This window comes from Oreochromis niloticus, linkage group LG3 (assembly GCF_001858045.2).
Source record: "Oreochromis niloticus isolate F11D_XX linkage group LG3, O_niloticus_UMD_NMBU, whole genome shotgun sequence".
Classification (NCBI taxonomy): domain Eukaryota; kingdom Metazoa; phylum Chordata; class Actinopteri; order Cichliformes; family Cichlidae; genus Oreochromis; species Oreochromis niloticus.
This window is the reverse complement of record NC_031967.2, coordinates 39,358,026-39,368,121: the sequence shown is the minus strand read 5'-3', so window position 1 is coordinate 39,368,121 and position 10,096 is coordinate 39,358,026. Positions and strand designations below refer to the sequence as shown.

At 38.3% G+C, this 10,096-nt stretch overlaps 1 long non-coding RNA gene and 1 pseudogene across 1 annotated transcript; both read right to left on the bottom strand.

The window, feature by feature from the left end:
- Nucleotides 1-2,774: 2,774 nt before the first annotated feature.
- LOC112846201 (uncharacterized) lies at nucleotides 2,775-3,598 on the bottom strand (annotated as a pseudogene).
- A 4,796-nt stretch (nucleotides 3,599-8,394) lies between these two features.
- LOC112846461 (uncharacterized) lies at nucleotides 8,395-9,687 on the bottom strand. Its single transcript, XR_003219428.1, has 3 exons — nucleotides 9,458-9,687; nucleotides 9,175-9,340; nucleotides 8,395-9,097 (listed from the first exon to the last, which is right to left on the bottom strand). It is a non-coding gene; the product is annotated as an uncharacterized LOC112846461 (long non-coding RNA).
- Between the last annotated feature and the right edge of the window lie 409 nt (nucleotides 9,688-10,096).

Here is a 10,096-nt window from a genome sequence, read left to right as displayed (position 1 = left end):
AAATATGCTCTCTCTTCTAGTCCCTGTCAGGACTCTTGCTGCAGCATTTTGGATTAGCTGAAGGCTTCTCAGCGAGTTTTAGGACTTCCTGATAATAGTGAATTACAGTAGTCCAGCCTGGAAGTAATAATGCATGAACTAGTTTTTCAGCATCACTCTGAGACAGGATATTTCTAATTTTAGAGATGTTGCGCAAATGGAAGAAAGCAGTCTTACATATTTGTTTAATATGTGCATTGAAGGACATGTCCTGGTCAAAAATGACTCCAAGGTTTCTCACAGTGTTACTGGAGGCCAAGGTAATGCCATCCAGAGTAAGAATCTGCTTAGATACCATATTTCTAAGATTTTCAGGGCCGAGTACAATAACCTCAGTTTATCTGAATTAAGAAGCAGAAAGTTAGCGCCATCCAGGTCTTTATGTCTTAAGACATTCCTGCAGTTTAACTAATTGGTGTGTGTTACCTGGCTTCATGGATAGATAGAGCTGCGTGTCATCTGCATAGCAGTGAAAATTTATGCTATGTCTTCTAATGATGTTGCCTAGGGAAGCATGTATAATGTAAATAGAATTGGTCCTAGCACTGAACCCTGTGGAACACCATAATTGACCTTAGTGTCTGAAGAGGACTCTCCATTTACATGTACAAACTGGAGTCTATTAGATAGATATGATACAAACCACTGCAGTGCAGTACCTGTAATACCTACAGCATGTTCTAATCGCTCTAATAGGATATTATGGTCAACAGTATCGAACGCAGCACTGAGGTCTAGCAGGACAAGCACAGAGATGAGTCCACTGTCAGAGGCCATAAGAAGATCATTGTAACCTTCACTAAAGCTGTTTCTGTGCTGTGATGAGCTCTGAAACCTGACTGAAACTCTTCAAATAAGCCATTCCTCTGCAGATGATCTGTTAGCTGTTGACAACTACTCTTTCAAGGATTTTGATATGAAAGGAAGGTTGGAGATTGGCCTATAATTAGCTAAGACAGCTGGGTCTAGAGATGGCTTTTTAAGTAAAGGTTTAACTACAGCCAGCTTGAAGGCCTGTGGTACATAGCCGATTATTAGAGATAGGTTGATCATATTTAAGATCGAAGAATTAATTAATGGCAGGACTTCTTTGAGCAGTTTTGTAGGAATGGGGTCTAAAAGACACGTTGATGGTTTGGAGGAAGTAATTATTGAAGTTAACTCAGAAAGATCAATTGGAGAAAAAGAGTCTAACTTAACATCGATGGTACTAAGAGTAGCTGTAGATAATATTACATCTGTGGGATGATTATTGGTAATTTTTTCTCTAATGATAAAAATTTTATTTGTGAAGAAGTTCATGAAGTCATTACTAGTTAACGTTAAAGGGATGGTTGGCTCAGTAGAGCTCTGACTTTTTGTCAGCCTGGCTACAGTGCTGAAGAGAAACCTGGGGTTGTTCTTATTTTCTTCAATCAGTGACGAATAGTAAGATGTTCTGGCTTTGCGGAGGGCTTTCTTATAAAGCAGCAAACTATTTCTCCAGGCTAAATGATGATCCTCTAAATTTGTGACACGCCATTTCCTCTCCAGCTTACGAGTTATCTGCTTTAGGCTACGTGTTTGAGAATTATACCACGGAGTCAGGGACTTTGGATTTGAGGCCTTAGTTTTCACAGGAGCTACAGTATCCAGAGTCGTACGTAGTGAGGAGGTAAAATTTTTAACAAGATAATCAACCTCTGTTGGAGTAGCGTTCAGATAGCTGCTCTGCTCTATGTTGGTACAGGGCATTGAAGATGATAACAGTGGGTGGATTATATTCTTAAACTTAGTTACAGCACTTTCAGAAAGACATCTACTTTGATAAAGTCTACTCTCCACTGCTGTGTAATCAATTATTGTAAATGTAAATGTTATCAGGAAATGATCAGACAGCAGAGGGTTTTCAGGAAACACTGTTAAATGTTCAGTTTCTATGCCATACGTTAAAACAAGATCTAGAGTGTGATTAAAGTGGTGGGTGGGTTCTTTTACATTTTGAGAGAAGCCAATTGAGTCTAGTAACAGATTAAATGCCATGTTGAGGCTGTCATTTTTAGCATCTACATGGATGTTAAAATCACCCACAATAATTATTTTATCTGAGCTGAGCACTAAATCAGATAAAAAGTCTGAGAAATCAGAGAGAAACTCTGTGTAAGGCCCAGGTGGACGATAGATGATAACAAGTAAGACTGGTTTCTGAGTTTTACAGCTGGGGTGGACGAGGCTAAGCATCAGGCTTTCAAATGAATTAAAAGTCTGTCTTGGTCTTTCGTTAATTAATAGGCTGGTGTGAAAAATTGCTGCCACACCGCCCCTCGGCCTGTGCTTCGGGATTTCTGGTAGTTAGAATGACTCGGGGGTGTTGATTCATTTAAACTAACATACTCATCCTGCTGCAACCAGGTTTCTGTAAGGCAGAGTAAATCGATTTGTTGATCAATTATTAAGTCATGTACTAACAGAGACTTGGAGGAGAGAGACCTAATATTTAATAATCCACATTTCACTGTTTTACTCTTTGGTTCAGATGTGGATACTGTATTGTTCTTTCTTTGTGATTTTTTATGTTTAAGTTGTTTATTGCTGGTTTTTAGTTTGTTTTTTGTCTTTTTGGGAGCTGACACAGTCTCAATGGAGATGGGTTTTTGGGGGGGTAGCAGGAGGAGAGAAGCTGCAGAGAGGCGTGTAAGACTGCAACTCTGCTTCCTGGTCCCAACTCTGGATAGTCATATTTTGGGGGGTTTAATGAATTTGTCCATATTTCTAGAAATGAGAGCTGCTCCATCCAAAGTGGGATGGATGCCGTCTCTCCTAACAAGACCAGGTTTCCTCCAGAAGGTTTGCCAATTATCTATGAAGCCCACATCGTTTCTGGGACACCACTCAGACAGCCAGCAATTTAAGGAGAACATGCGGCTAAACATGTCACTCCTGGTCTGATTGGGGAGGGGACCAGAGAAAACTACAGAGTCCGACATTGTTTTTGCAAAGTTACACACCGATTCAATATTGATTTTAGTGACCTCCGATTGGCGTAACCGGGTGTCATTACTGCCGACGTGAATTATGATCTTACTGTATTTACGTTTACCCTTAGCCAGCAGTTTTAAATTTCCTTCAATGTCGCCTGCTCTGGCCCCTGGAAGACAATTGACTATGGTTGCCGGTGTCTCTAGCTTCACATGTCTGAGAACAGAATCACCAATTACCAGAGTTTGACCCCCGGCGGGTGTGTCGCCGAGTGGGGAAAAACGGTTAGACACATGAACAGGTTGGTGGTGTACCTGGGGCTTCAGTTTAAGACTATGCTTCCTCCTCACCGTCACCCAGCCGCCCTCTTTCCCCAGCTGCTTGGGGTCTGCCGGGGAACAGCTAGCGGGCCTACGCTATCTTCGGCTGCACCAGCTACAGGGGCCTGGCTAGCTACGGGTGAATGAAGGGTGCGAAGCCGAGTCTCCAATTCAGTAATCCTGGCCTCCAGAGCTGCAAATATGCTACATTTATTACAGGTATCATTACTGCTAAAGGAGGCCGAGGAGTAACTAAACATCTGACACAATGAGCAGGAAAGTGCAGGAGGGACAGGTGAAGTAGCCATGGTGCTAACGAGTCGGCTACGAGCTAAGCTAAGCTAGCGAAACAGTAAAGAGACAGTGAGTGAATACTTTGGCTATAAATTAGGTAGTGAGTACACAGAAAGGGTGATTCAGATGAAGCACGTTAAGATTATACTATGAAAAAGGGATGTATCAAAAGATTTAAATTAAATTGCTAAGCAGAAAAGCTACTCAGAAACACCACTGTGTTTGAGCAGGAACAGGAAGTGATACTATACCACAATGCTCAATATTAAAGTGTCATGGAAAACATGTTAAATGATAACACTCATTACTGAATAAGTAAAAACTGTTGTTGGCAGCAATAGTAGCAGCCGTAGTGCTTTGGCGTCAGCCAGTGAAATGCTGTAGATGGTACTGTGGGCACGTGTTGATTCGTTATGATCAACGTAGTAAATATATCTTATTTCAGGGATGCAGCAATGTAGCAATATGGTATCATAATATTTTATTTGAGCTTAAAATCATATATTACGATTGATGAGAATTACTATTAGTGATACCTGTGGTTCAATCATCCAAATGCTGTTTGGTCTCTTGCCTCCCCCTCCTCTGTACTTTGCTGCAGAAAACACTGGAATCTTGTTGTGGGTGTCGTAGAGCGTCACAAACGTTCTGATGTCATTAAAAGTCTGGCAAATCGCTTTGTATCTGTTCTGGTCCAGGATCTTCCCTCCCTCCAGAATTCCTGGGATTCTTGGTGGAGTTTGCTGAAGAAAAAACTCATTACATTCTTCCACTGATGTCACCACTTTAGTTTCAGTGGGAATGATGGACAGAAGGAGGAGAACAGCAAGGGGCAGAAGGTGCTCTACCTTCCTAAATATCATTTTCAAGCCCTCTGTCACCAGACAAGAGAAGAAATAAAGAATTACATTACATCTACTCTGATTTCCCTGATTCCATGCCATACATACCAGTCAAAAGTTTGGACACATCTTTTCATTTGTTATTATGTTATTTCTTTGTTTTTACAACTTTCTACATTGTAGATACATACTGAAGACATCAGCTATATGAAGCAAGATATATTGAATTAAGCAGCAAAGAAAACACTAATAAGTATCTCTAAATATGTCTTATAATTTAGACTTCTCAAAGTAGCCACCATTTGCTTTGTTGACAGTGCTGCAAACACTTGGCCCTCTCTCAATGAGCTTCATGATGTAGTCACCTGAAATGGTTTTCACTTCACAGGTGTGCCTTGTCCGGGGTCATTTGTGGAATTCCTTGTCTTCTTAAAGGGGTTGGGACCCTCAGTTGTGTTTTGTAGAAGTTAGGTTGGTACACAGCTGACAGCCCTATTTGACAACTGTTAGAATTCATATTACGGCAAGAACCATCAGATAAGTAAAGAGAAACGACAGTCCGTCATTACTTTAAAAACTGAAGGTCAGTCAGTCCAGAAAATTGCTAAAACTTGTGTGGCATCCACGATCCGTATAGCTAAACCCAGTCGAGATGGTTTGGGATGAGATGGACCGCAGAGTGAAGGCAAAAGGACCAACAAGTGCTCAGCATCTCTGGGAACTGTTGAAAAACCATTTCAAGTGACTACCTCATGAAGAGAATGCCAAGAGTGTGCAAAGCAATGGGTGGCTATTTATATATACATATATATGTATATGTATATATACATATACATATGTTAAAATAAAGGATGCTCACATTAAAAATGACCAAATGATATGATAATGATAGAGTTAAAGCATGCTATTTGTGTTGGAAGCCTTTCGTAATTGCAAAAACAAACATGAACGTTGTTTTGTTTTGTCATTTCTCCAAATTTATCAGCACTCAAATTCCAAATGCAAAAATAAAAAAAAAAGAAATTCTTACTGTCTTTCATCTCCTGAAAACCAGCTACATTGGTGTCCTCATAGGTCCATACAATGGTACAAACAAGACAGTCAGTAAGGCACAAGACTGTTGTCCTCAAATATAAACTGATCCCAATGAGGAAGTTTAATTTTTGCATCCAATAGACCATCAATGTGGACTTACGCAGCACATTTCTCAATAGCCACGTACGAACTGGCTGTAGGTTTCATTTGATCTCTTTTTATAATACAGAATGTATTTATTAAAAACCATTATGTTATTTTATTAATTAAAGTATAATTTCATATTAACCATGAATCGTTGATAAGGTATCAATTCATGAAACTTCAGCTAAAAATTGTTACGGCACATTTTTAAAAATGTATTTTTTGATAAACATCAAACTATATAAAAGAGAGAGAGAGGACTGTCCTCCTAATGAGTACAGTTAGCAAAGTAAAATTTATGGGCTCCTGATTATGATGAGCTTCATGTGTCCGGAAAATATATATATAATGCAACTCGAGATCGTAGTATATTAAGTATGGGCTTGAACTGCAGACTTCAGAATGCACTTAAACTTTGACTGTGGGATCTGAAGGATCGAGATGATCCTTAAGCATTCAGTGTGTAACGTGATGAGCAGCATTTAAAATGTAAAGACAACATAGACAGAAATATAAAAATGAAACCTCAGTTGTTCTAAACTTGAATACAGTAAATACTTTAATGAAGTCAGCAAATTATCTTTTAGATGTGATATTTTAAACCTTAAATTGTCATTGTCACTGTGTTCCTCAGCGGGACTTACATATTTAACGCTTGTCTAATATTGATGTGTCTGTTGGATTCACTGCATTTTGGAGTTTTTAAATCAATTCAACCATAATCTTTTATGTAAAAATACTTCACAAATATTTGCTGAACTTGAATCTGAATTCCTAACACCACAGACAATATATATAGTTAATATATATTGCAGGAACAACATCCAACATCTCTCATCCAGAAAAGTATGTATATTTATACTATTCATATATATATATATATATATATGTATATATACATGTGTGTGTGTGTGTGTGTATATATATATATATATATATATATGTATATACTGAGTACTCTGTGTTTTTCTGTCTATACACATACATTTCAGCTCTGTGTGTTGCTACTGGTTCCAGAACAGAGTTTAAATCAGGGAACATCTCAGACTGAAGGTTAGTCTTTACTGCAGAGGCCTAGTTTTGAGTCTGCCCCAGAACAGTTTCTGTGTGTCATTCTTCTTCACTCTCTCCTTGCCATCCTGTCTGTACATATCCAATCAAGGCAAAATAGTTCTAAAAACATTCCCTCTATCATCTTTCAAATCATCTTTCTTCTAAAATCACTGAGGTTCTCTGGGCAGATAAGATTTTTTGCTATCTTGACTGATAAGATAAGATAACTCTTTATTGTTATTGGACAATCATACATAGTACAGTAGTACAATGAAATAGGAAAAGGATAATTGGATAAGGAGCCACACAAGGAAAGTTACTGATTGTTGCACCACACCCTCGGTTTGCAGCTGGGAGTGTGACAAACTGTAGAGCAGTTTCTGTAAAACAGAGGGTGTAATGTACAGGAATGTGGGAGCAAAGAGATGTAGTGAAACAATATTATGTGAAAAAAGTAGCAGCAGGAGTCATTGAAAATGTATTGATTTAACTGTTCAAAGAAATCTGAGGTCTAAATAGTGATAAATTGTAAACTTTTCTTGTAATTAACATTTTAAACAGGTTCAGCAGACCTGAGGACTACACAAGGGTTAATGTCTGAATTTCTGAAAAGCAGATTTCAAAGAAACCTCATTTTCCTCTTTCAAACTGACAGTTTTAAAGTTTCATAAAGAAAACAAATATCTCAGTTGAAACAAAAAAACAAGTTCCAACAGGAATGTGTGTGGATAGAGATGATGTGTATTTGCATGAATTATACAAACCTCACATTTATGGTTAAAATGGCATCAATAAATAAAGAATAACAAAGTTTCCTTTTATGCATGACAGTCTTATACTCTGGTTTAGAGACTGTGAGTGCCAGACCCTTCTGCTTTTCTCTTGTTTGTTTCTGAGAAGTAAGGTTGTTCCCCTCAAATATAAACTGACCCTAAGGAGGAAGTTTTATTTTTGAGGATAACAGTGTGTTGAAATGGATTTCCTCAATGCATTTAATGCAGTTTTACATGTTTTGTTCCCCAAATTAAGGCTGACTGCTGCTTTTATTTTTAAACCTTCTGTAATAAACACTGTTAGACTTTTCATCTCCACTTTACGGTAACATACTGGCGTCACTGTTGCCAGCGTCATACCGTGACGCCGTATTACGGTAGCTTACCGTTCTGCAGGATGATACCGTTTTTTGCTGTTGTGGTATAATACTCTTGGACAAATTATGGTAACGCACCGTAGCTTTTTTTACGGTATCTCACTGGCGACAGTGACGCCAGTGAGATACCGTTATGTCGTTATGTCGTAAATTACGTCAACAAAGTAACATTATACTGTGATTAAGAAATTGGTATACTACCGTTTATTCACGGTATGTCACTGTAAGCCCGCTACAAGGTAATAAACTGCAATATATTTACCAGTAACTTACCGTTGTCACGCATCATCAGTACCAAAAATATTCATCTCTGCTAGAGGATACCGTGTTCCTACAGGCGGTCATTTACTGTTTAACACGTCGTAATTTACCGTAATTTAAGGAAACAGTAACATACTGTAAGAGACTGGAGAGTTAAAAAAAATTGTATTGTATTAAAAAAAAAAGGTACCATATTTATATTTATATAAAAACATATATATACCCACTAAAGATCGATTGATCGAGATAGATAGATAGATACACACACACACACACACACACAAAATAATTCATGTGCTTCACACCACTTTTTATTTCTGTTCTGATTTTTCGCTGATGACATACACATTTCTAAAATCAAAAACTGAAAAGAACTGAAAACATATTTTGATTGAGGAAGCACTTGTTGTTACTAAACCATGTAATCCATTATTTTCTCAGATGGTTGTACAAACAATAACAATATTATGTCATATCCATATCATGGCAGACAACATATGCTCAAGTGTTGGGTTTTCTTAGTTATATTTTGTAGGGTCTTAAACCTACAATGTGAAGTGCCTTGGCATTCATTTTGTTGGCACCATACAAATAAACTGAATTGTAATGAATATAATATCAAGCCCCACACTTCTGCCTCTATACACACTTTGTCCAAAATACTGGCTCACACCACCAAATCAATGCACAAAGCCAGGTCCACAAGGACATGGGTGAGCGTGTGTGGTGTGAAGGAACTTGACTGACCTGCACTGAACCCTGATCTTGCTTTGTGGACTGAGTTCATTGATTTGTAGGGTGAGCCAATACATGTGACAATTAAAGTGTAAGTAGCTGAAATAATTTTTAACAAACGGGTAAAAGAAGGAAAAAAAAAATCAAAACTGTTGCACTCAAAAAACCTATTGGACAGAGACAGCGTCTTGCAAGATGGCGAGAGAGCTTGTCTTCATTGATGTTCGTCTTGTGTAAATGTCCAGAAAGCATGGGCCATGGATCATCTGTGGAGACACAGGTAACAACACATTGGTCACTTAAATTATACAAGAAATTCACTAAAAATGGCAAAAACAGTTACCTAATTTGAAGTTCTCCACTCAAATTCAGTAAGCCACTGGAGGAAAGTTGTGACATGACGGTTAATGTGAACAACCTTTCGCTTCACAGTGGTCCCAGTCTTTCTGCTTGTCCCAACCTTGGAGGTACATTTTGTTCCCTCTTCAGGGTTTATCCTTACAAAAAACCTTAAAGCATGCCACAATAAATAGTAACATACAGTAACATTGAGTTGTGATTTGAAATAGTTACTTAGGGATAATTTATTCATCATCTATCACTATTAGCTAACTGTTCAAACATACCTCTGAATTAGTTCCAATGTTGCACATGCTGACTCCTGGTATTCCAGGTTCAATACATAGAATGAACCAAAGAAGACTGACATCGCATCAGCAAAGATATTCTCTTTGTCCAGCTCAACAATTACACGCCCCTCTGCACTCACCATCCAGCAGGTGGCGGTCATTGAACTTTGTCCTTAAATGTATAGGGGCAACATGTTGTCATTATGCAACATAAAATAATTTCAATACTTCACTTCTTCACACTGTCTAGATCAGTGGTTCCCAAACTTTTTTTTGCCAGGCCCCCCTTTGTTTTACAAGAAAAATGTTCGTGCCCCCCCCGCACAAACGCATCCTCCAAACACACACACCCATATTTTGTTTACAAACTCCATTGCGGGTTTATTTCACACCTCAAACATTTAGTAAACAATTAAGCAAATACAAGTAAACGGCAATAAATTACAGCTTGTACAAGCACACCTGAAAACACTGACCAGCTAACAGCTTTAAGCATTTGGGCGCAACCTCGGTAGTTCACCGATTCACCTGTTGCAAACGTCCAACTTTCTATCAAGTCTCATAAATCCATCGGCAACTATTACCTAACTAGTCTTTTGAGTCTCCACATTCATAGATATTGACATTTTGTCTTAG